This window comes from Lissotriton helveticus, chromosome 10, assembly GCF_964261635.1.
Source record: "Lissotriton helveticus chromosome 10, aLisHel1.1, whole genome shotgun sequence".
Classification (NCBI taxonomy): Eukaryota; Metazoa; Chordata; class Amphibia; order Caudata; family Salamandridae; genus Lissotriton; species Lissotriton helveticus.
In genome coordinates, this window is record NC_136071.1 from 349193872 (window position 1) to 349220900 (window position 27029).

The 27029-nt window shown below is 41.7% G+C and overlaps 1 protein-coding gene across 1 annotated transcript in view; it reads right to left on the minus strand.

Annotated features, from left to right (window-relative positions):
* The window catches only part of LOC144783810 (unconventional myosin-Ig-like), a 1420229-nt gene that overhangs the window by 145755 nt on the left and 1247445 nt on the right, over positions 1 to 27029 (minus strand). The window lies entirely within an intron of this gene.

Consider the following 27029-nt stretch of genomic DNA (forward strand, 5'->3'; position numbering starts at 1 on the left):
AGCTTAAGCAGTGAGGGAACTTCCCCTTGCTTGAATTTTGATTTCTCAAGGAACTCAGTTACTTTACAATGAACAACTATTCCCCAGGGGTTCATTTATGACGTTCATTTGCCCGACTTTACGTCAAACTATAGCATTCCTAAACACCATCAAGGTATAAATATACCTTCACTTGCTATAGCAAGATACGGTGGTTCGGAGCAGTTTGAAGACCTACTTGCCCGACGCAGCTCGCTACAGCTGACGCACTGATCAGGAAGCTGCCCTTCTCTGCCGAGAATCCAGCTCCAGTGTTTCTGACTCCCCTTGCGGGGTGTTGGGAAATCAAGTCCAGAGAAAGAGATACCAGATCTCCTTCATTCTAACAAGGTATGGAGCTGATAAGAACCTAGAGAAACCTTTGGTAGTTACTTGGCAAAACTAAACCTATGCTAAACGACAAACACTTACTTCTTCCCTGGTACTAGACTTAAGTTAGGTACATTGGGGTAGGTGTATTTTAGAAGCACCAGTTGAGTATTTTAGTCTATGTTATTTATGTATGTATTTTTATATGGCTTAGAAACCATACAATGCTCTTACAGTATTATTTCATATTACTGTTTACGCTGTACGCATTATACTTTGCATTCTGCATAACGATTGTAGCAGTTCACCTCTCTTGCATGAGAAAGAAGACTGTTCCATAAACCTTTTATTGAAAACGCCTCTCTCTCTATTTCTCTGCAACTCTGTAGAATCGAAGCATGCACGATTGACTGAGTGAAATACTTATCTATTGTTTCCACGACTCTGAGAGATATATTCTTTTTCTTGGGAAACAAAGTTGTCATGTGTATGCGGTTGTCAGAAACTGGCACACTCACAATTAAGTTTAGTATATTCGATAGAGACCTATTGACTTAAGTCCTACGTCTAATCTATAGGATATATTATTTCAATGCACAGAGCCTATTGGGAATATAGGAACTACACTACAACTGAAGCAGCTGTTTAAAACAACGCAACTGCTGCTTTTCTTTCTTCTGCTCTATTGTAATAGCTTACAATGGCAAGCAGAGAATGTTAATTTTTTGCACTCCTTATACGGAGAAAATCTAGAATCTTTCTGTATGTTTCTACAAGTTCCAAGCTATTGCAGTTTTCTGTTTTTTTAAAACTGACTTCTATTGAACTGTTTCTAATATATGTTTGCAACAAATATCTAACATGTTTTTGATATGTTTAGTTTTGCACTATAGGTTTTATCTGTACTCTTCGTGACTGCAAACACGCTCGCTCTTTCATTTGAAAGAGCTAAGCACCGAGATGTAAAGTGATTTTGAAGAAAGGTGATGGCGTTGCCATGGATTATATGAGTTAAAGTACCCCCTAGTGTACATGAGAAGGATATTGCAAGTCATCCTGGAGCTCCTTAACCTTATAGAGGAACACAGCCTTTGGCGTCGTTCCTCTATATGGTTATGGAGCTCCTGAGTGACTTGCAATATCCGTATATCCTACAGCAGGGGGTACTCTATCCCTAATAGCTCATATATGCAATATACACAGAAACTAACTGTTTTCGTTGTATTTTACCACAATAGCAGTTTCTTAAATTGTTTACTGAGGAATCAAAATGCAAGTCAGACCTATTGAATTTGGCAATGTTTGTTTCTTACTTTTTTCAGTTTCTAATTCATGGACCATCAAACTGCCAGTTTGGGTGTTCCTCAGGTTGAGCACCAGCCAGCTGATGAGAAATGAGGGGGGCAAATAGAAACACCTCTATTGTCATCGAAGAGATACTCATCTCAAACATGAACAAGAGGCTGTCTTGCTCAAGGCAGCAATATGAGTTGGCAGGAGCAGCATTTTTTCCGTAGCCTAAAGGTGAGATCTGCTCAACCTTCCACAGAAAAAAAAGCATGCAAGGGCATGTAATGTGTCCCTTTACTCCCCACCTTTAAAGTTTAGTGGAAACAGGTGCTTTCTGAATGTGTCCTTTGCAATGGGCTGTGTGTCTGTAATGGTGAAGGGTGTGCTGTGTGCCTGGAAGCCAGCACTGCAGAGCAAACTATCTATATTCTTCCTACCTCTGCAACCCCTGCCGTGACTTCACTCATACCCAACTCTCTCCACAAAGTGCAGGAAGACACCAGCACAGATAACCTGCTAGAAGAAGGAACACGGTAAAACAAACTGTTTTACTCCAGTCTAGCTTGGAACTGGAATTAACATTCCGATCGTTTTCCAGACAGATTGTAGTGCCTCCATCCTAGAGAATGACAGGAAATTGTCTCTCTTCATAATTGGCTGTTACATACCTTTGCCCGGAGGAATCCTGTATATAAACAAGCATTGCCAAAGCCAACAGGTCTGCGTTTAATGTGCTATCATATGCAGTGTAAGCACATTAAAGCCATCAGGAGCGTGCAGAGGGCTATAGTTGTAAAGTAGACCCTCAGGCAGTACAATGAAAGCACTCAAGCGGAAGCTTGCTCCTACACAGCCAACAGCATTAGATGAGAGGTGAATACTCCACTGGGCTAAGCCAAGAACCAACTGATAAAGTCAAGCCAATTCTTAAAAGAGGCTGTTGGATAAAAGCCAATGATTGAAAGGGATTAACTCAAAGGCAACTCTATGTACATTGCAGTAATAAATATTTGACAGCTGTGCTGTCAAAATCTACACCTCAAAAGGGCAGAAGGAATTCCCAAAGTAGTGCAGAGTCCTCTTTTTAAAAAACAAAAAAACAAAGGGGCACATATGGTAATGCATGAGTGAACAAGCATTGGCAAAGCCTATAGGTCTCTGCAATCCAAGAGCTATAAGCATTGTCAATGCAATAAGACCTGCCCTCCTCGCAGCGTCACCAGTGGAGCGTGTAATGTGCCCACGCCCCTCGGGGGCCGAAGTACAGACAGTAGCATAGCAGAAATGCTTCGACATAGAGACGTGACATCTCCACAGCAGTTCGACGCTTACAAATGGCATCATGTAATAACAATGTAATAACAATGTTATTTACATTAATTGGCATAATGTAAGCAATTGGTTTTTGTTCTTGTGGCCTCCCTGCATGCATGGAACAATGTATATGTTCCTACTGAGTATGTTTGTTTCTACTATATATTTCTTGTTTCATCACATGAAAGAGATTGATAAAAAGAAGATAAAGGGAATGTATGTTGGTAAATATAAGGTAATAACTGTTGTTTCCATGCGATGGTCAACCTTTAATTTGATGGATGGGACAGTTGAAAATCAAGCGCACAGGCAGGATGAAATAATTAGTCAAGAGGAGATGTAAATATAAACTCGCACTTCTGTGTATTTCATGGAGGCTTTATGTGAGTGAATGTCTGAAACCTGAAACCGATATAAAGACCTTTTTTAAAGCAAGTACTTTGAAAGTAAATCAGAATTAAAAGTAATGTTGCACTGACAAATTATTGCATTTATTGTACCCTGATTTGCTGGTGAAATATGTTTTTAATTGTGATTGTGCCCAAAACTCACAATTAAATCAGGCTTCTATCACTGCAATGGAAAGAGTTTTTTTAGGTATGAATTTATAAGGAAAATCATGCAATTGAAAGCCTTCGTTTAAGCGTATATTTTGCAGTTAAAACAGAAACACTCAGAATTAAAAGTAATGGTGCACCAACAAATCAAAATAAAAAATAAACACAGTATGTTAAAAGTATTTAACTTTGATTTGCCAGTGCAACATTACATTTAATTATGAATGAGTTGTGTGAATTAATTTTAAAACATGTCCTTAGATAAAGGCTATGCATCCATCATTTGATTTTGTTTGTAAACATGTATCTAAATAAATTCTTTAAGTTGAAGTGATAAAAGTGTGATTTAGCCACGTGTTTTGAAAATCAATCATGGACACTCAGAATTACAAGTATATCATACCGATGGTGGACCCGAGTGTTGACGTACACCAATCATGTGTAAAATAGCTACAAATGTGCCCTTGGAAAACAGCGTCTGGCATTCAGCCTCATTCTTTGAATACAGAGCAAATGTGACAAGATAAGAACAAGATTTACAGGCCTGTTTACAGAGGAGCTTGGAGCAGCGAGTGAAAACACGAGCGCTTGTGTTAAGTGCTCTTTAACAAATAAAAAAGTAGCTCCTGAACCAGATCCTAAAATCGAAGCAGTAGAGGAATAGTGTAATTGGTCCATGCTCTTGGGGAGGGCTAAACACAGTAAGAAGCATGATAAATGGATGCCGTGGACAAATGGGGAGAAGGAATATGAGTACGATGATAGAGACAGCAAATAGGAATTCTATAGGATGGCTAAAGCCCACAAAGTATATACAACATGTCTCTTTGAGACAGCTCATGTGCTGTTTAGCTGAGACCTAAAAAACAGCCCTAAGCCGGGAATTCATCTTTTAAATGTCATGGTGAGGAAGAACAAATACTGGCGTGCAGAGGTGAAGGGTAGAGGAGGAGGGCTGGGAAAGAAAAATAGAACCAAATGCATGTTCCTGTTTGCAGTCCTACCCACTTTGAGTAGCCACTAATTAGACCTGTTACTTCCAAGGTCAGAAACAAACACCTATATTGTGAATTGTTATTTTGAGTGTGAATTATGCCTGACGGCTTGCCAAGTGTGCATATCACTGGACATAGAAACTGGCAACAGCAAACAGTGATGGCCAGAAGACTACTTTAAGATTGGAGACCAGTAGGACCTAAGTACCAGCAACCCAGGTTCAGATGATCAATCCTCAAAATGGTCACTCTTCCTGGCAAACACAGATCCCTTTGTAAGATCGTTAGACTTAATTTTGATTTGCTGCAGTTCCGCACCATACACCTCTTACAACTCTGAGAGGACGTGGAGGTGGTTTTCCTCTGTTGTGGCCTATGAGAGGTGTTCCTTCATGGATACTTACAGACTATGCAGAAGTCCTGGAACCATCCATTCTATGTGCCTGGATAAAGAGCTTACCAACAAGACTTTGACATCTAATCCTGGCTTTGGACCTATCTGGAAAAAACAATTTCAGGAGGTTAGGGATCCTCCAAACAACTATCCACCGGCAAGAGGGACTACCTCTAGCCGGTGAGGCTATGGCGTATGTCTCTGAAGTTACAATGGTCCAAATGTTTTTCAGCCGCCTTACCAGAAACAGTGATACTATCAAGAAGCCAGCACCCTGCACATTCTCAAGGCATAAGCGGTGGTACAAAACCTGTAGACATTGTACATTTTAGAGCCACCATAACCCTATCTAAGGGTTACCTAGTGCAGTAGTCCGAGAGTACTGGAAAGTAAAGCTGCAGCAGGCAGATCACTAGCTATTGCTCCCAGTAGGCGACCACAGCCTTCAGATTCTTGGAGACAACAGTATCTCAGGGGAACATTCATTTTTAGACTGTTACTAGGACTTGGGATGAATTAATTTTAATATCAACTTTTTAGGATTTGACTTATTTGACGAAAACTGTTTAAAACTTGAGGTGAAAATGAACAGATTTAAATTATGCCATCAGAATCTGCTCCCCTCTGGATGAGAGTGGTTCCTGTGGTGACTCCTGGACTCCCATGTTACACAACTCTCAGCACTGGGACCTATGAAAGGGTATAACCCACACTGGACAACACTGGTCTACCACAGTCCAGGGAACCTGCTTCCCATGAGATGTTAGGTAGAATGAACCTGATCTACTTTATGTACAACAGAAAACAGCCTTGGTCATACTGAACAGATAGTGATAGAGCCTTTCAAATGTCAACACTCTGTCCATTGGTCCTACTGAGCATGGTTCCAGTGTGCAAACCACTATAAAGATGTAAGCAGGGGGTGATCGAGGCGTTGCAGGTGTTATCACATCTGTTCCATGCTGCCCAACGTTAATACAACACCCTCAGACGTAAACGTAAAAAATAATTCTGGGGTTCCCTCCAGATAGTTACAAGGAATGGCTACAGTTAGAACCTTTTTAGTGTGTTGGAACCAAGAATCTCACTTGTTGAAATCAGTCAGATTTTCTATACCTTACTGTTTGGAGGCTTTCTATTTCCCAGTACCAGAGCCATCTTGCTCCAGGAGTGTCCAACTTAGGTCCAGGATTAACAGATTGATGTCCAGATTTAAGGATATCACTGGCTGTCAGAGGCCTCAGCTAGATTAATTCGAATTAAATATATCGTGATTAGTCAGTTCTGGGGCCGCATAGAGAGCTCCTGTCATGAACCGTAACTGAGGGGCTCACGGCTTCTGAGGGCATCCAAGATGGCAGGCGCGAAACAGCAATTATCGCCTGGCTGCTCCTCGATCAAAACATAATTTGGCTGTACCAAGGCTTTTCCCAGTGCGTGTTTACAGGTGGTGAGAGCCCTCTGAACTAGTGGGCTCTCAAAAAAATGAGACAATTGGCTCTGAGCCTTCGATACCCAGCAGCATTACACAGCGGCGCAGTCTCTCTCACCCTTTCGTGGTGCTGCTCGATTGATGGACAGACTCGCCTGGAGCGAACTATATGGGCATTGCAAGAGAACACAATGCTTGGTGAGTCAAGAACTAGCAGAAGTATTTAATGTGTATGTTGGAGCTGAAAGCTGATTTTTTACTTGTCACATAACATTGCACAGGCTAGCACTGCGCTATACAGAATACTTCTGCACAGAAGATGACGGCAAGGGAAAGCATTTTTTTCGAGAAAGGGGAGGAAGGAGAACTCTGGCACTCTTACACTGTTGAAGCAGGACACCGCTAATATATAATAAGGAGTTGTAGAAAGTCACCTGGTAGCACACCCCAGGGATACACGATAGGCTTCCCCTGGGTAATGAGGTCTTATTGGGGGAGTTACGGAGGCAGCCTGTGTAGCCACGGGTGTGGCTTGTGACCCCCAAGGGGAGTCCCTGTTGTGGTCAGCAAAATACGATATGATGAAGCAAAATTCTCTTGACTCTCAGACTAAACCACACACTTCAGCTAAAACAGCACATAATTTGAAGCATCGAAATCATAAATCCTGCGACAGTGAATTCGGACTTTGATCCATGGGGATTGTAGTGCAAACAGCCCACCTGATTACCTGAAGCACTACTCAGATAGTCAGGAAAAGGAAGGGCCTCCAAGTGCAGTTATTGAGTAGAAGACTGGCTGCGAAAAGGTACTGGCAAACTCCTTGGAGGTTAAAGAAAATGTCCCCCTCACCTCAAATACATTAAAGCCCAATCTTAAACTTGCACCTAAATCTGTAATAACATAACAAATGAAGAGGGGGTAATAGAGTAAAAAATAGCTCCCTCTGGGCTAAGAAGTGTCAAACATATCCCCTGTGTGGGCCGAAGGAACTGGCAATACATGCTGCACAATCGACACTCAGTTACAGTGCACCTAAAATGATCAGACTAGATACAATTTAGCCTCTTAGGCACAAAATCGTATGACCGGCTCACAGCATGAATCAATCTCCCTGCTTCCACCTATAGCAAGCCTGGTCCCGCCATCATGTATGATGTGGGAAAGTCAGCAGGGAACTCATACAGCAGCTCCACAAACGGTGGCATCACTATCGGACCCCAGGTATCCTCAAATATCTATACAAGCCAGTGAGACAGGTGAAAGACGCACTGCATCTATGGAAGCTCTTCTTTAAATATTAGGTGAACTCAAAACAATGAACATTTCGCAAGACGAGACAAACAAAAGGACAGCACAGCAACTAAGCCTAATTAACAACACAGTACCACAGCTCACCACATGCATCCCTGTGGTTGGACTTGGAGGATGCTCAGACTCATCTGGATACTTCCACTGTCAAGGCTCAGGCCCACCTGAGCGATCTACAGAATAAAATTGATGATGCTGAGAATGGATCATGCTGCTCTAACTTCAGGTTCATTGGAATATCTGAAGGACGCGACAACGGACAGAAAACTGCCAGTCTCATTTTAGATCTTATACTAAAACATGTCCATTCGGAAGCTGCGGCCCAAAATTCAGATCTCACCATCACACTGGCACAATGTGTCCCTGTGGTCCAGTCTCTCAATGCCAAATATCCATGGATGATACTTTGGGGACTATCGGATCAAGGAATGCATTCTTTCCAATGCTATAAAAGACAAAATCTATCAGATTCCAAGGGGACGTCTTCTTTAAGAGTTTTTTCAATATTTCTGCGTTTGCTGCACATCGCTGGAAGCAATTTAAAAGCTTGATTAGTAACTTTCAGAATGTTGGCGCCCCAGCAGGCATTGTACAGCAATCAAGACTAAAAGTTCTTTTTAAGGACACTCTCAGATTTTCCATATAGCGGAACACTTCCTGCATTCAATTCAGCAGTCAGGCTGGAAGGACGGGAAGGATCGGAGTGGCAGGGCATGTTGCAGTAACGATTTGCTTTGTATATAAAAAGATAAGGGATATATATGATATTTGGCTTTGTGATCAGGAGTGACTCCCATTTAGTGACCTAACTGAGTCAAGTACAATTTTTATTTGATGAAATTCTGTTAAAAAAGGTTTCCTTTCTTGCAGAGCTGCCCTCTGCAGCCTTAGGCGGTCTCCAGGTGCCATGTCAAGGCATCACTTCAGGGGTTGGTGGTAGGTCAAGGAGGGAGGGGATCTCCTGTATGCGAGGGAGCCTAGGACGGGTTGGGCTGAGAGAAGTAGGGTGAGGAAAAAGGGAGGGAGGCCGTAGGGGACATGTGCGGAGTGTGCATTGGAGGGAAAACATGAAAAATATGCATCAGACAGTCTGGAATAGGATAGGCTCTAAGCAATGTCTTGTAACAAGCTGAAAATAGTTTCTTGCAACGTGAACGTCATAAATAAGAGATTAAAATGCCACGGTTTCCTAGCAAGGCTTAGATCTTCAGAGGTAGATGTGATATTTTTGGAAGAGGCGCACTTAAAAGATAAGGGCTGCCAGCCTCGTGTGCTAGCATGCATCCAACATTAACACTTTTGCCTCATCTCTGGCTTCACACCGAAGGGTAGCAGTATTGATCACATGCATAGTCCAGGATGGATTTGGGTTAAAACCAGAATTAGCATTCGAGTTTACAATTTAGTAAGTTACTATGGACGCATTGAGGACTTGCCCTCCTCCACACAAGAACTTAATTCCCTATTACAACAGGTGATGGGCCATTTGATAATAGAGGGAGATTTCAATTTAATTACGAACTTGTTCGACACATCTGGCTTAAGTAAGCATCAGAATAAACCCAAATCCATTCATGCCATGCACATCCTAATTTGTGATTTCACTCTCATTGACCCTTGGCGGGTGCTCCATATATCAGCACGTCAATGTACAATGTCACTCTAAGCAATATGGTATTGCTTCATGAATAGACTTCTTTTTAATATCTCATGCAGTCTCTTGAGTAAATGCTGCTATATTAACTAATGCATTTTCCGATCATTCATTAATCTGTCTAAACGTTCTATTGGTAGCATCTCTATCCCAAAGATCCTGGGTTAAGCAAATGAGGAACAGTTTAGATTTCTTTTTAAGCCTTAATTCAGGCTCTGCTTCTTTTTTTTATTTGGGAAACCTTAAATGCATATTTTAGAGGTCATGTCATTCCCTTTCAGGCTACACAAAGACAGGCGGGAAAAACACAGCGTATCAAACTTCAAGGCAGGTTGGATGAAGCTATAAAAGCGAACGCGCAGACCTCTAATAAAAGTACGCACTCAGGCTTAGCTCATGCTAACTATAATTTTCAGACATTTTTCACCGCCAAAGAAATAGTGAGCCATATCTCATATCTTCCGAAAATATATGAGGAAAGTGAATTTATCTGCAAATATTTCGCCTGTTTAACCAAACGAAGAGCCAATGCTAATTCTATTAAAACAATTTGTGATCCTTTGACCAATGCGATTCGAACACAATCCTTTAATGTGGCTCAGACGTTTTGAGACCATTACACTAGATTATTATATGAATCTCATTACTATTCTTCTGAGGTTATAGAAGAATGGTTAAGAGATGTCAAGGTTCAAACCCTGACATCGCCACAAGTCGAATCCATAACCACTCCAATAACGCTGGTGGTAGTGCTGATGGTAAAGTCATTGCCTAACGCTAAAGCTAGGGGTAACGATGGTATACCCACGGAGGTATATAAGATATTTTCCCTGCAATTAGCACCATTCTTTGTTTGCCACTTTGATCAGATTCTACATGGTTGTCCTATACCTAGCACCTTTACCAAATCAGTAGTGTTTTTTTTTTTTTTTTAAACAGACAAATTAGAGACGGATCTTAATTTGAACCGTCCCATAAGTCTCCTCAACAGCAATTATAAGATCATGGCAAACAGGATATTATATGCAGCCTAGTCAGTTATTCATCTGGATCAAAATGGATTCCTTTCCGGGAGGAATGTCTCCTCAAATGCAAAATTTCTGGTGCAAGCAATAGATTTTTTTTCTAAACAGAGCACTAGGCTGACTGACTGAGTGACTGACTGACTGACTGAAGTACTTATAAAGCGCTCGAATGCCGAGGCGTCTTGGCGCTGCAGTGACGGGAGAGCTGGTGAGGGCAGATCTCAATGTGAGGAAAAAAGCCAGGTTTTCAGCGCCTTTCTAAAACATAGTTTGGATTTTTGTGAGCGCAGGGCAGGGGGCAAAGAGTTCCATAATCTGGAAGCTTGGTACGAAAAGGATCTGCCGCCCCATCACATTCTTCTTATTCTAGGCTGGCATATCAATAATGGCTGGCTGACCTTAGCGTTCGCGATGGCACATAACGAGGGAGGAGTTTGGCCAAGTCGTCTGGTCCCGTGCCGTACAGGGATTTGTGGACCAGACAGAGGGCCTTAAACTGTATTCTGGATCTGACTGGGAGCCAGTGGAGTTCCTTGATGGCATTGGACGTAGGGTGGCGGTAGGGTAGATTTAACAGGACCCTAGCTGCGGCATTTTGGATTGCCTGCAGTTTATTCAATTGTTTTTCTCCTGTGCCCAGATAGAGTGAATTGCAATAGTCCACTCGGGACATTACCAGTGCACCCATTACAGTTTTTTTTAGCGTTGGAGGGATGTAGGGTAGAACTTTCCTAAGAATCTTAATGGTATAGAAACAGATGGAAGTAACCTGGTTAATCTGGGCTTTACAGGAGAGATCTTTATCCATCAAGAAACCAAGGTTTCTAACCTTGTCTGCAGGACTAGGACAAGCACCTGCCTCCTGAGGCCACCAGAGGTCGTTCCAGATGGACAATTTCTGACCGAATTCGCCTATCTCGGTTTTGTCCGTATTTAGTTTTAAGAAATTGCAGCTCATCCAGTTTTTAACACCGAGAAGGCAGTTCTTAAAACACTCTGCTGTGGCTTCAATGGACTGAGATACTGACACTATGATTTGAGTGTCATCTGCGTAAGACACTAATTGCAGGCCATGAGATTGAATTAAGGCAGCTAAGGGGGTAACATACAGGTTAAATAGGGTGGGCGATAACGCCGAGCCTTGAGGAACCCCGCCTGGGAGGGAGAATTCCTCAGATTGAAAACCTTCCCAGTGTACTTGTTGGATTCGAGAATCCAGAAAGGATGTTAGCAAAGTTAAAGCAGTACCAGTAAAGCCTAGAGTTTTTAGTCTGTTTAATAGAATCGAGTGGTTCACGGTGTCGAACGCCGCTGTAAGATCTAGTAAGATCAGGGCCGTTCTACCACCCTCGTCCATTTTCTTTCGAATGTTTTCAGTTGCCATGATCAGAGCAGACTCTGTTGAGTGGAAGGGGCGAAAGCCATGCTGAGAGGGGTCCAGGAGCTTGTTGTGATCAACATACCGCATCATTTCTTGATTTATGGCTTTTTCCAGAATCTTGGCTGGCAGGGGCAGGCAGGATATTGGTCGGTAGTGTTTGAGTACCGTAGGATCTAACGAATCCTTCTTGAGGATCGGTCGAATGCAGGCTTTTTTCCAGCTGCTGGGAAAGTCACCAGACGTGATAATATTATTTATCAGGGGGGTCAGGACAGTTGCCACCGTTTGTGGAATCATGTGCAATATACGTGGCGGACATGGGTCCATTGGGGACCCTGACTTCATCTGTGTAATTAGGTCTGTCACCTGTGTCTCCTCTAATAAGGGAAAGCAGGAGTAGCTGGACCCAGGCAGGAGGGCAGTGTCATTGTTATCGTTGAGCATAGTTGGTGCAGAAGAGCTGAGATCATGGTAAACTATCTGAACCTTTTGCTGGAAAAAGGTTGCGATATTGGTAACGAGGTTCTGGTCAGGGCTAAAGACAGTATCGCGGGGGCTCTTAGTCAAAAGGGTGACAGTTCTGAATAGTTCTTTAGTAGTGCTAGAGGCTGCCTGAATTTTATATGTAAAATATACTGATTTGGCTTGGACTATTGCTGTCTTATATTCCTGCAAGGCTTTGGTATATGCAGATTTCTTTTGAGCACTATAATCCAAACGCCACAACCGCTCAAGTCGTCGACATTTCATTTTAATGTGCTTCACCTCTGCGGAGTACCACAGTGCGGTTACAGATCGCCTTCTAGCTTTTTTTTATTTCAACAGGCGCCAGTTGATCGACTGCCTGACTGATCCAGTTTTGAAATTTGATCGCTCCTATATTGGTGTTGCCAGTTCCGAGAGCAGGAGGGTTATTTGCAAGTGAGCCAGCCAGAAGGACAGGTTCAAGTTTGTTCCAGGGGCGTATTTTTTCAGGCAGTGTGAGGGCCCTTCGATGATTTGGCAAGTTGTTCTGAGGCAGGTTAAAAAAGATAGCACTATGATCCGACCAGGGGACTACTTGGGTCGAGGTAGCCTTAATATGGCTATTATTTGTGAAAATGCCATCAAGGGTGTGACCCGCCGTATGGGTAGGGCCTGAAATTAGCCGAGTCATTCCAAAGCTAAGAAAAATGTCCATTAGAGTGGCCGAGTCAGGGTCGTTATTTGCTTCTAAATGGAAATTGAAGTCGCCCAGGATAGTATAGGTGGTAGAGCCAGATGTGGATTCCAGAAAAGTGTGAAGTGCTGTAATGAACGGTGCTCTTAAGCCGGGGGGGGCGATACACAAGCAGGCCTGTAAATATTAGGCAATTGTTATTTTTCATTTTAAAGCTCATGGCTTCTGCGTCTAAACCCAATTCAGGTAGTGAGAGTACTTTTAGATGGGATTTATATATAATCCCAATGCTACCCCCTACTGCTCCTGACCGATTTACAAATTCTGCAAGGTATCCTTCTGGGACTGCGTCATTCCAGTCCGGTCCTGAGACTTCAGATGCCCAAGTTTCTGTTAAAAACATTAGGTCAGCAGCATGGTCTGTAATGAGGGCTGAGATTTCATGCTTATGTTTAACCATGGATCTGGTGTTCAGCAGAACGCACTTTAAGGGTCTTTTCCCGCTCACCGAGCAGCTAGATTCACAGTTATGAATATAATTGTTAGCCAGCAGACAAGTATTGGTAGCGGGGCAATCATTTCTAGCTAGAGGTAAAACGCATGGTTTGTGGAGTTGGGGGGGGATATTATTGAGCAACAGCTGGCCACAGGAGGCACAGCTAGCTGTGGAGGAGAGATCTGCTGGATTTGCTCTTTGCATAGGTTTACAAGAGTGTTGGTTCAGCTCTAACAGTTGAGTGCTTGTGTATTGGAGTTTTAAGGTATTATGAGTATGGCCATAATTTCCAGCGCTAGGCGCGGAGTTGGTGCGGACGGGCGCAGACGGGCTTGCTTTTGGCGCGCCTTTGGCGCGCTTCCGGCGCGCCCGCTGCGCCCGTCCGCTTCGCTCCCTGTAAGGGGGGACCATTTTGTACTTTTGGTTGAGGGAGGGGCCGAACACTAGACCGCTCGCAAAATTCCCCCCCAAGATGGCGGATGCAGAAGCGAGTCACACCCCGGCAGCGTCTACTCGGCTGCAATGGGGCAAGATGCCTGAACAGGTAGGCGCTAAGTGGCAGTAAGGAATAAATAGATCCTAGCAGTCAGGAAGTATTTAAAAATAAACTTGTGCAAAAACGATTTAATTACAGTGATATTAAAAACACGACAATTTTCACTATCAACTCAGCACACCAGTCCCGGCTTTCCGCCTCAGGACTATCACACACGCAGCGCTCTTAGTCAGCGGTGCGGCAAGAAATGGGAGACTTTGTACTTTTGGTTGAGGGAGGGGCCGAACACTAGACCGCTCGCAAAATTCCCCCCCAAGATGGCGGATGCAGAAGCGAGTCACACCCCGGCAGCGTCTACTCGGCTGCAATGGGGCAAGATGCCTGAACAGGTAGGCGCTAAGTGGCAGTAAGGAATAAATAGATCCCAGCAGTCAGGAAGTATTTAAAAATAAACTTGTGCAAAAACGATTTAATTACAGTGATATTAAAAACACGACAATTTTCACTATCACCTCAGCACACCAGTCCCGGCTTTCCGCCTCAGGACTATCACACACGCAGCGCTCTTAGTCCTTAGTCGCTAATATGCTCAATGCGGGAAAAGCCTTTGATTTAGTAGAATAGGAAGTTTTATATGAAATTCTTCATAAGTTTGTATTCACGCCAATTTGTTTGCAACTGTCGAAAGCATTATACTCTGGGGCTAAAGCCAGTATAATCATTAATAATATTTTGGGGGGGGGGGATATCTGTCAGGCGAGGCACTCGTCAAGGATGCCCAATGTCTCTATTTTATTTCCTTTATTTATAGAGCGATAACTTGCATCAGCCACCAAGACCAAATCTTCAGTCCACCTATTTCGGGAGCACAAAAGCACCCATTATAGCCGGTTTATATGAAGCTATATCTAGCTGCCGATAAGGTAAATATTAAGCGTGCTTTTGACAAAATCGGCGGCCTTAAAACTATCGAGACAAAGTTAGAAGTCTTATTGTGTAACTGTTTCCCAAAGATTCTTTCATCTACTATTTTCTATATTTCAGGCAGGGTGTCACATTTTAATGATATATACACTCACAATTATGCATCCTTATTAATCAAGGTTTGTGTGCTAATTAAACAATGGGGAAGACTTCTCCTTACGACTATAGGTTGAATCTCTCTTATAAAAATAAACTTTTCTGCCTCTGTCCTTGTTCGCTTTTTCTAATGTATTGATTGTACCTAGACCATTCTTTGAAGCCATGGATGCAGAAATACGCACATTTATTTGGCAAAGGAAACAACCGTAGGCAAAATTACTGATTCTTCAATTAACTCAGGAGGAAGGTGGTCTGCTGCTCCCATGTCTTAAAACTTAACATCAAGCAGCTTTTCTAAATTGGCTGCCGTCGGCATCCAAGAGGACACTTTGCAATGATAATTACTATTTGAACAATGTGCTAAAAGCAGCCGGAATTGAGCCCATCTTTTTTTTAGAGATTCCCAGATTACCAAAGAGAACGCGTTATAAGAGTCCCCAAATTGTGGTCGACCGTTTTAATCTTATTTGGCAAGAATATAAAATTCCTCGTTTGCACCCACAAATAAAACTCGACTCCTGTTCAGGGCTTGGCTTGAGACTCGGTCAGTCCATACTTAGCCGTTGGCCGACTATGGTCTTTCATAGGCTTAAGGATTTTTTCTGTAACAATAAATGTATTACATGTCTGCCATTAAGGCAGGAGAATCCATTGATTAGCCCCACACTCTTTTTTAGCTATACCCAAATACAACACTTTTGCTCCGGCTACTCGGTGGACATAAATGAAATAATGAATACAATTTTCCAGACTTTTTTCATCTCCCGTCTATCAGTAGTTGGAAGTTGGTATCTAATTTACGCCAGCAATTAGGTTGGAAGTTAGTATATGATCATATAAGTAAAATATCTGCTCCCACTTGCTGCACAATAACTGAAGCACAATGCTATTATTACAATCAGCTCAGCAGGAAAGCCCTTTGCCTGCTAACTTCAAGAGAATGGCTTTTTATAGTAAATGGATGATATATTATACACCAGATAAAATCAAGAAGATGTACAGAGGGGCTGAAGCTAGATGTTTAATATGCAGGCTGGAACTTGGGGATTGGCTCCATATGATATTTACGTGTCCCAGACAGCATGTATTCTGGGCCAATATATTCCATGAAATGGGGAATTGAATGGGAAAGGAAATCACTCCTGATCCGCTGGAAGCCCTCTTTGACACTCTAGTCACTTATTTTACAGGATTGGAAGTTGGTAACTATATCTACTGCTGATCAGTGGCACAATAATATGTGTAAGATTAAAAGCCATATGAACCTGTATGCAAAAAGAGTGGCCGCAAATAGGCTGTTTAAAAAATTGGTAGTACTGGGAAAGAGCTGATAATGCCAAAACTAGCGGATAGCTGGCTCTTTCAGACAATTGTGAGAGATTAGAGATTGCTGTTCATAATATGTACTAATACCTGTGTTATTAAGTATATGAGTGTAAATTATAGGGGATCTGTGAGTATATGAATTAATATTCTGATTTAAAATAAAAATGTTTTAGCTGAATTTTATAGTTATAGTTAGGACCTAGTTTCCATAGCAAGAGCATTTTTTGTTTTGCTTATAACTTTTGATGAATCTTCATGAAAGTTTCAAAACGAATTCTTTGTTCATATCAGCTCCTATGTTGAAAGTTTGGGGGTGATTCGTCAAGGGGGGGGGGGGGGCTGGGAAAAAAGGGGAATCCCAAAACATGCTTTCTCCATGTTAATTTCCATAGGAAACTTTAGACAAGGCTTCAGGTTGAACGGGTGAGCAGAATTACCCCAAATTTGGCAGCGAGAAGGGTCTTGGTCTGGAAAGCATGCTTTTGTTTATTTGGTGTAAATTCGTTTAGTAGTTTTGGAGAAATATCGAAATTTACAGATATCGATATTTGAGAATTCTGCCATCTGATTGGCTGAGGCGTTACGAGTACGAGCTTGCTGCTTATTGGCTGCAAGCGGTGCGAGCAGTTGCAAATAGGAAGTGTTGGGGGTGCTTTCGAGGAGCGTTTTGTTGTTTGCAAGTTGGTACTTGCGTCTTGAGGCTGTTTGAGGCAGCTGCCGGCTCCCCATTCTCTGCCGCTACAGCCGCCGTCAGGAGCTGCACCGGGAGCGCCAGTAGTGGTGTTCCTGACATAACATCACCTTCAGGAGCCTGCTGCTGTGTCCCTGTTCCTCCCCGCCGCCGCAGACGGAACATCAAGCGGCCGCTGAGCGGGAGAAACGGGACCAGGACTACATCGCCCAGAATTCCCTGGTGGCTCCCGCCCACACACACAGCCACTTCCGCGCCCGGAGGCGCTAAAAACAACTGGGCTCCCACTGAGGAGCTGGTGCTTTCGAGGAGCGTTTTGTTGTTTGCAAGTTGGTACTTGCGTCTTGAGGCTGTTTGAGGCAGCTGCCGGCTCCCCATTCTCTGCCGCTACAGCCGCCGTCAGGAGCTGCACCGGGAGCGCCAGTAGTGGTGTTCCTGACATAACATCACCTTCAGGAGCCTGCTGCTGTGTCCCTGTTCCTCCCCGCCGCCGCAGACGGACCATCAAGCGGCCACTGAGCGGGAGAAACGGGACCAGGACTACATCGCCCAGAATTCCCTGGTGGCTCCCGCCCACACACACAGCCACTTCCACGCCCGGAGGCGCTAAAAACAACTGGGCTCCCTCCGCGTCGCGGGACGCGTGCGGGACCAGCCGGGCTAAGCCCGGGCAAAGGGCGGGCCCTCTGTGGCCCTCAGTGGCAGAAGTAGGCTGGGCTGGGCCCACTTATTAACATTTTTAATCATAATTATTTCGTTCCATTCAAGCCTTATAGACTTTGGCATTTGCCGCAATATTTGTAATTCAATTGATGCGTTTCATTTGCTTTGCCTTTTTTTAAACGTTGAGTATATTTGAAATTGTTTTCTGGCATTGTATATTGTTTCACCTTTCTTGCGACATAGCCTGAAATATGACCCCAAAAAAGCTTTGATCTGGGAGACTGTTGGGGGGAAGATCCTCTGCTAAGACTAGATCCAACCCCCTCCGAAACAAGAATACCTCAACTCTTCAATTGAAGGGTCAAAGTCAGATATTTCAGTTATGGTAGAAAACGGTGGATAAGGCGCCCCTGGAAAAGACTGTTCTTAATAAGGGCACCGGTTCTACTCCCTTGCATAATTCAGTGCCTGACCAGGTACAGAAGGAGACGGATTTGGGAAATCTAAATTTAAGCTTACATTCTAGTTTGGGTGTTTTACCATCTCTTCCTATATTTTCTGAGAATGACAAGTGTTCAGCCTCTAATCTAGATAATTTACATCAAACTAAAGATCCATTAACATCTGAAAACTTTATTCCCAATGTCTCATTAGGCCATCCCAAGTTGAGGGAGGTTATTAACGGCGATTCTCAGCCCTTGGATATTGACTTAGAGTTGTGTGAACGCTACTTGCTAGATGAGTCTAGGAAATTACTAGACGTTATAAAGACCCCAATTGGCGCTACCCCCCTCTGGTCTACATCTTTATAGTAGCACTCCATCCCTCAAATCCCAAGATTTATCTTTTCAGACTAATATGTCAAAGAGCCCGATGCTCAATATAACGGGGATTGAGGCCATTAATGATCCTAGCTCAAAGTTATCAGAGAAACCTATATCAGAATTTCTGATTTCTTTGGAACATTTGCTATCTTCAATTCTAACGTTATTGAGTAAATTTGTGGGCGGTACAGACTGTGTATTGGAATCTGTCACTCAAATTTTAAAGGCTTTTGTAGTATTCGTGTTTGCAGATATTTCCCTTTTAATACAAATTCCAATGTTGTACATATTCCCTTTTAAATGTCTCTTCATAGCTGCTCATGCACATTGTGTTATGGATTCCATTTAGAATTGTTATGGTCTGAAATGGATTGGGGTGGAGAAAAAGGACTGGTAACTTGGAGAGTGGATGTACTGTGCTGCAGTTCAATAAACCTTGGATTTTACTTGGAATTATCTTGGATTTTCAACATCTTTATTACAAAATTGGCGACGAGGGTGTCTAGTACCTACTACTACAGCAGCACAGGTGTGGTACACCTGATTTTGAAAGGATTTTGGATTTTTACCTGATCTTAACCTAGTTTAGATTTTATAAACTTTTGAAGATTGGAGCTTGGTTCATTCCTACATAGAAGACGTTGCTATCAACTATCCTACTTAAGGACTGAAGGATTTAAAACTTTATTTTACTTGGAATACTATTTACACCTGCTCTCACTGGTGTACAATATTCTATTGGTAACGCTTTTCATCTTGGAGACTGCACGGTTGAGGACGCTGTGTTTACCGTAAACTACGAAATTTATGGGTGTTTGCGCGAAAGTTTCACAATTTTAAACGAAATAAGCAAATGTTTACCTTTGAATGTGGTTTCAACGGGCAACACGCGAAGGACTGAGTCTTCCCGTGCAACAAATCTCCATGCGCCGTGTTGGAGCGTGCAGTTACCATGGTTTCCAAGTAGTGACTCGGGTGTGCTCGTGAAATAAAGGTACTGTTTCACATTTTGGAATATATTGATCAAATAAGCCACGCCGCACGACGAACTTCACAACTGTCTGTTTGACAACATTTTCACATCGCGTGCATCATTGCTGGAAATTTCGAGCTAGTGCTAGACTTTTGCACTATAATCTACAACTGCTGTGTAGGACATTACAGCGCTGATGTACACAGCTGGTGTACTCAAGGATTGAATTTGTGTTTATTTACTGTGCATTTTATTTTCTTTCAACGGTAATAATATCATATTGCTTCATTTTGTTCACTATTTAATTTGTACCATTATCATTTTCACCATGCAGTTTGACCCTCCTTCGAAATTTTTACAATGTAAGGGTGATCCTCCCATCCCCTGGAACAGATGGAAGGAGGAGTTTTTAACTTATTTAAAGGCTATTGATGGGGAAAGGATGGGAAATGAAAGAAAAAAGAACATTTTTCATCATTGTTTAGGATCCGAAGGGCAAGCTATTTTTAGAAATTTACCACCTGTTCCTGGTGACTCTGGTGTATTTGATGAAGCAATGCTTCGTGTAGAAACACGTTTCAAACCCACAACCAGTATTGCTCTGAATCGTTACAAGTTTTATACGAGGGCACAGAAAGAAAATGAATCTTTTCATGATTTTTTAACGGGTTTGAGAGCTTTGGTGGTTTCATGTAATTTTGGTGCAATGACAGACGAAATGATCAGAGATCAGATAATTGTCAATGTTAAATATAAGAAAACACAGGAACAATTGTGAATATTAGGTAATCCCACTTTATTAGAAAGCATTTCCACTGCCAAGGCTTTTGAACAATCTAGCAAATGGATGAAAACTATTGAAGAAACGAGCACTAGGGGTAACAAGAATGATAAACTAAGTGAAGAAGTATGTGCTATGAACAATGTTACAAAAGGTTTTCAAAACTATAGGAATATATCACGTAACCGCATTATATGTTTTAGATATGGGAGTTACAATCATGTAGCTTCCTTCAAGTTTTGTCCTGCCTTGGGAAAAGAGTGCAACAAATGTGGTAGAGTTGGTCATTTTTCCAAGTCCTGTAGGGAAGACAAAAAGAAAATTGGGGACAAAAGTAATTATTTTTAAAAAGGGGAAGTCTCTTGTGTGAGAGATGACACTGATTTGGGATCAAATTTGTCAAGATGTGAGCATGTCGTGTCTGATGAATCCCTTAAAGAAAGAGGAATGATTGTATCATTAGTGAGTTTAGGGTTGCTTGAAGAGGATGTGTTGGACTCTCCTAAGTGTGTGGTTAAATTTATGGGTGTTGAACTAGAGCTAATGGCTGATTCTGGGTCTCCTTGGACCATCATAACGGAAGAATACTTTCATGAAATGTATGAATCTAAGATTGCTAAGAGTGATTTGTACCCTCCTGATGTAATGGCAAAAGGTTTCAATGGTTCATACATTGATTTCATTGGTTATATTGCTTCCACCATATATTTTAAGGATCAATCTGCGTACATCAAATTATATGTTGTAGTAAAGGGTGTGAATGTTGTGGGTTGGCGCGATCAATTCAAACTTAACATTACGTTGAATCCACGCAGCAAAGATCCAGTCATGGTGTTAAAGGATAGAGATGAGTTAAATAAAAGAGTTATGTTTGTAGAAGAGAGTAATGCTTGGAAGTTACTTTCGTGTGAGTTTCCTGGAGTTTTTTCAGACAAGTTAGGTAAGCTAAGCGGGTTCACTCATGTCATCAAGCTCAAACAACGAGCTGAACCAGTTGTGCAAAAGCTTAGACCTGTACCACTCAATGTTAGAGAAGAGTTAAGTGATACTCTAAAAGATATGTTAAAAAATGATGTCATAGAGGAGATAGAATCGTCAGAATGGGTTTCGCCAGTAGTTTTGGCACGCAAACCTGATAAATCTCTGAGACTTTGCATAGATTTGAGAGCACTTAATGCTAATATAGTAGTAGATTGTCATCCTCTGCCGAATATCAATGAAGTAGTGAGCATGATTGGTGAGGCTGTAGTTTTTTCTACCTTAGATTTGAGATCTGCGTATCATCAGGTAGTGTTAGCAGAGGAATCACGTCATCTCACAGCATTTATTACACCTCAGGGATTATATCAATTCAAACGGATGCCATTTGGTTTGGCATCGGCAGCCTCAGTTTTTCAGAGATCGATGTATCATATTTTTAAAGACATGAGTGACTATGTGAAGTGTTTTCAGGATGACATTTTAGTATTTTCTAAGAGTGATGAAGTACATATGGAACACCTGAGTAATGTGTGTAAAATGTTAAGTAAGTTTGGTCTTACCATTAAGAGTAAAAAGTGCAAGTTATTTCAAAAGAAGATAGAATATTTAGGGCATACTATTTCTGGGAATGGTGTTGCTCCTAAGAAATCGTTAGTTGATGCAATCCTGAAAGCTCCTGCACCCGATTGCAAAGATAAATTGTTATCATTTTTAGGACTCTGTGAATATTACAGTAAGTTTATAGTTGGTTTCGCAACTAAAGTGGAGCCATTAAGAGAACTAACCAGGAAAGATGTTGATTTTTTGTGGGGAACTAAACAACAAAACGCTTTTGACAGTATTAAACTTGACATGGTGTCAGCTCCTACACTTAGACCGTTTTGTTTGAACAAACTTTGTGTTTTGACAGTGGATGCTAGCCTTTATGGCCTGGGTTGCGTACTTTCGCAACGTTCGGGTAAGGAGGACTGGAATGTTGCATTCGCGTCTAGATCTCTAAATAACACTGAAAACGATATGCTGTAATCGAAAAGGAATTATTAGGATGTGTCTGGGCTGTTGAACATTTCCGGAATTATATTTGGGGTGCAAGATTTTTGATACATACTGATCATAAGCCTTTGGTGGGTATTCTTTCACCCGGTGGAGGTTTAAATGCGACTGCTCGTATTGCTAGATTGATGTCACGATTACAAGAATATAGTTTTGACATAGAATATGTGCCTGGGAAACTCAATGTGACTGCAGATTGTTTGTCAAGATTACCATATCCCAGTGTCAGTGATGATGAAGATACTGAAGTCGTAACTAGCATTTCAGAATTATTGTCTGAGAAATTCAGTATCATTTCAGAAGATTTATGGATGAAAAGCATGAGTGAGGATGATGTCTTGTGCAAAGTGAGAGATTATGTGAGTGTGGGTTGGCCTTCTAAGGAATTAATTCCAGCTGAAGTTATACCATTTTACAATGTTGCTGATGAGTTGGCCATAGAGGGAAATCTACTATTCAGAGCTGGAAAATGTATTCCACCTTTTGCGGTAAGAGATGTTATTTTGCAAATGAGTCATGAATGTCACATGGGCATGTCGTCCATGAAAAGATTAATTAGGTCAAATTTCTGGTGGCCAGGAGTGGATAGGTTTGTAGACAAATTTGTTAGAGAGTGTCCTGAGTGCATTGAAAGTGATAAGACGTGCAAATGTGATCCGGCACCTTTGACTCCTGTGAAGTGGCCAGATCATCCATGGCAGAAATTAGGGATCGATATTGCTGGCCCATTCAATTTTTTACCACAGGAGTGTAGATTCGCTATAGTTGCTGTGGATTATCACTCCAAATGGCCTGAGGTCAAACTGGTACCTCATCCCAACACTGAAAGTGTTATTTTATTTTTGAGAGAGATATTTTCAAGAGAAGGATTCCCAGAAAGCATTGTATCAGATAATGGGGTACAGTTCAAATCTTCAGAGATGTTGGAGTTTTTGAGTACTTATGGTATAAAGCATTGCACCACTGCTCTGTATGAACCACAAGGAAATGGGCTAGTGGAGAGATATAACAGGGTTCTCAAACAAGATATCCTATGGGCTCGGAAGTTTGGGGGAATGTGGAAGGAGAAATTGAGAGAAAAGTTATGGCTGTACCGTATAACGCCTCATGCCACTACAGAAGTTTCTCCTTTCCGCCTACTAAAGGGTAGAGATCCTGTATCTAACCTATGTCCTTGGTGGTTTAAGAAAAGTGCTGGTTATCGCATGGTTGATGTGAATGTCAAGGATGTAGCTGAGAAAGTGGAACTCAAACAGTGCAAATACAAAAGTGATTATGATACTAGGATGAAAGTCAAACAACCTGCTTTTATGGTAGGTGATGTGGTTAGGATTCGTAAACCTGGTTATATTACCAAAGGTGAGACAAAGTTTGGCAAACCTATGAAGGTTGTGAAAGTTTATCACAATAGCCTTGTCACACAAGATGGCAAAAGATGGAATGTTAGAAGAGTATCCAAATGTGTGTCTTAAATTTTCTATTATAACCAGTAGTTTCTTTTATGTGTAAGGATTTGTTTTTTTTTTAATGTTTACGTAGTCACTTAATTTTCTTTAGGGGGAAAATGTGTAGTATTCTTGTTTGCAGATATTTCCCTTTTAATACAAATTCCAATGTTGTACATATTTCCCTTTTAAATAGAATGTCTCTTCATAGCTGCTCATGCACATTGTGTTATGGATTCCATTTAGAATTGTTATGGTCTGAAATGGATTGGGGTGGAGAAAAAGGACTGGTAACTTGGAGAGTGGATGTACTGTGCTGCAGTTCAATTAACCTTGGATTTTACTTGGAATTATCTTGGATTTTCAACATCTTTATTACAACTTTATTATCGAAAACTTCAGAAAAGAGTTGCGGTATGGATCCCTGTACTATATTACTCCCTGAACAAATACCAGCTAATGCTCCTTGTTTGCCATCTGAGAATATCCCAGTTGCTCCTGTTATGAAGGAATTATGCCCAGTTTTCAAAACGTCTGCTCATAATTGTATAAAAGATTCTGAACCAGGTATTGTTATAGAGGAAAAAAGTGTTGTATTGTCAGATGCCAATGCAGAAAAGGTACTATTTCCCATTTTTGGTCCAGAATTTAAGGGGTTGAGGTTGAGGAGAAAGTGGGAAAACAAAAAAAGAGTAAAGGAAAAAAGAGGAAGCCTCTCCGTAGATTCAAAAAGAGGCAGAGACAAATCTTTTTCGAGAACTCCCAAATTTGTCATAACTCTTCCCCTGCTAAAGCTGAGATTGACAACGGCATCTCGAGGCATGATTCAAATATTTTGTTATTCAATACTGTGGTGCCTCCTGTGAAAATCGATGAAATTACCACCAGTTGTTCTAATCCAATTTCAGGAGAACTGGACGTAGAAAAAGAAAGGCCCATGGTCCACTTTCCTGTAGTGGAAATAAGAAAATCTGTTCCTGTGGTATCAACCATTCTTAACCCTACTGCCCCTCCTTTCCATACATTGGCAGAAGGGGTAGTTCCTGGTCAAAACTTTCCTATTAATACGATGGAAACCCATACAGATTCACTGATTTTGGATTTTCTTCCACTATTTGATCCCGATTTGGTATTGAATAGATCTTTATTGTTGAAATTCTGTAAGGACATAGAGGGTCTGAAACTACTTCAAACAAATGATATCGACTTAGTAACGATACTAGGAACAGGGTCCATGTCTTTTATTAGGGTAAGGTTCTATTCCAATTTTATAGTGAATCTTATTCTAAATCAAGCAGAAATTTTCCAGAGTCAGGGGATTGCTGTGGTGCCTTTTTCAGCTACATGTGTTAATAACCACTATGAGAACGGCTATCAACGGGTCCTGGGTCAAGCCGGCTCTTCTCAGCCTTTCGAGGACTTAAAGATTCGTGTCTCAAAAACGAAAAGGCTAGTTACACATGTTATCCCCGCGCCAATGATAATAAATAGGGGTATAATTGAGAATGAACAGCAATGGAACTGGTTACCTGGTGCCTTGTCGTCCAAGGTGACAAACAACCCAAAATTGTTTTCTCACCTTTAGCAGCTCTTTCACTGTTATTTCCTGGAATGCCGCTGGCATTAACAACAACCCTGAAAAATTATTGTACCTCTCTTCCTTGAATGCCAGTGTAATTTGCATCCAGGAAACATGGTGCGTTGATAAATTTAATATAGGGAGAGATTACTTTGTGTTGGAGGCGGCAGCTACCCCTTCTAGTAGGGGACATGCAAAAGGGGGAATTGCGTGCCTACTGACCAATAGAATAAAGTGGAGTTTTTCCCACTACGTAGACCCAAGTAATCTTTTCCAGGTAGTGACTCTTTTCAATTTAGATAATATGGGAGAAAGCAATCCCTTCGTAATAATAAATGCCTATATACCGCCAGACGATCATTTTAATACTTTATTAAAACAAGTTTTTGTTTTTATCAAACAAACTAAGGAGACAGTTCCTTCCCCCCATTTTTTGTTAGTAGGTGATTTAAATTGCAAAGTTTCCAACCTCAGCCTAGAGGTTTTCAGAAATAAAGCAAAAGAGGAGGCTCTGTTGATTCCCCAAGCTCTTTTTCCAGGAAATATAAAAACAAATAAACGGGGTAAACTACTGTTAGAAGAATTGTACATTACGGAGGGGCTCATAGCTAACGGTAGGCTTCCGTCTGATGTCCCCGCAAATTACACACACAGTTCCTCCCACAGTAAATCAATTCTGGACTATGTAATTGTTGATCACTGTATTTTTTCTCTTTTAAGGGATTTGTTTGTGGTAGAATCAACCTTCAGCGATCATAAGGTTATTATGTTAACTCTTTCAGTGAATCCTCCTAATTCTGACCCTTGGTCGCTTAATGGTGACGTGGTCACCTTTCAAAAAACAGGAAGATGTTTTTGGGATATTAAAGCTATGAAGTGTTTGGAGCCTATCCTTGAAAAAACTTTAACTAACCTAGATAATTGGCAGGGGTCGGAACTGTCCTCTTTCGAGGCCCTTATGAAGGAGATTATCTCTGCAGTAAAAAAATCTAACTTAATCAGAAGAAAAATCTCCTTCCCTAAAGCAGTTATTACCCTCAATAAGGAAATAAATAAGTTGGTGAGGGAGCAATATATAAGTGGATCAGCAGAGAGATCTCAGAAAATATCTCTCCTCAAAAGAAGAAGAAGTAGGGTAAGGAAAAAAATGAAAAAAGAAAAAGAGGACTCCTTATGGATTGGTTTGCGGGAGGCTGCTGTCCACGGGAAATCTAGACAGTTCTGGACTCTCATTGGGGAGGGTTGTGGCGCAAGAGTGCGTCCCCTTCCAATTCCTATCTCGGAACAAACCTGGGTAGATTATATTTCAAATTTGTATGCCAAGAATGACCTGCGAGTGGAACTTAGGGAAATAGGCGAAGATATTAACTCTACAATTGAGTCCCCTTCTGAATCATCCATAGAACTGGCTATTAGGGATATGCGTCCATCAGGAGCTATGGGACCGGATGAACTCCCGATATCAGTCCTGAAACAAGATCCAATATCCTGGAGTAAAATTCTATTCCCTCTATTCAGGATCTGTTACATAAAAAAAATTATCCCATCTTCGTGGAAGGGGAGCATTTTGGTGCCCATGTTTAAAAAGGGCGATAGAAACCTTCCAAATAACTATCGTCAAATAGCCCTCTTTGGGAAGGTTTTCTCTAAATGCTTATTGTCCTTAGTTAATGATTGGGTGGTTCTAAACCAAATTTTGCCACTAGAACAAGCAGGCTTTCGCAAGGGGCATGGAACCCTGGATAATCTTTCCGCCCTCCAGATTATTACTGATAAAT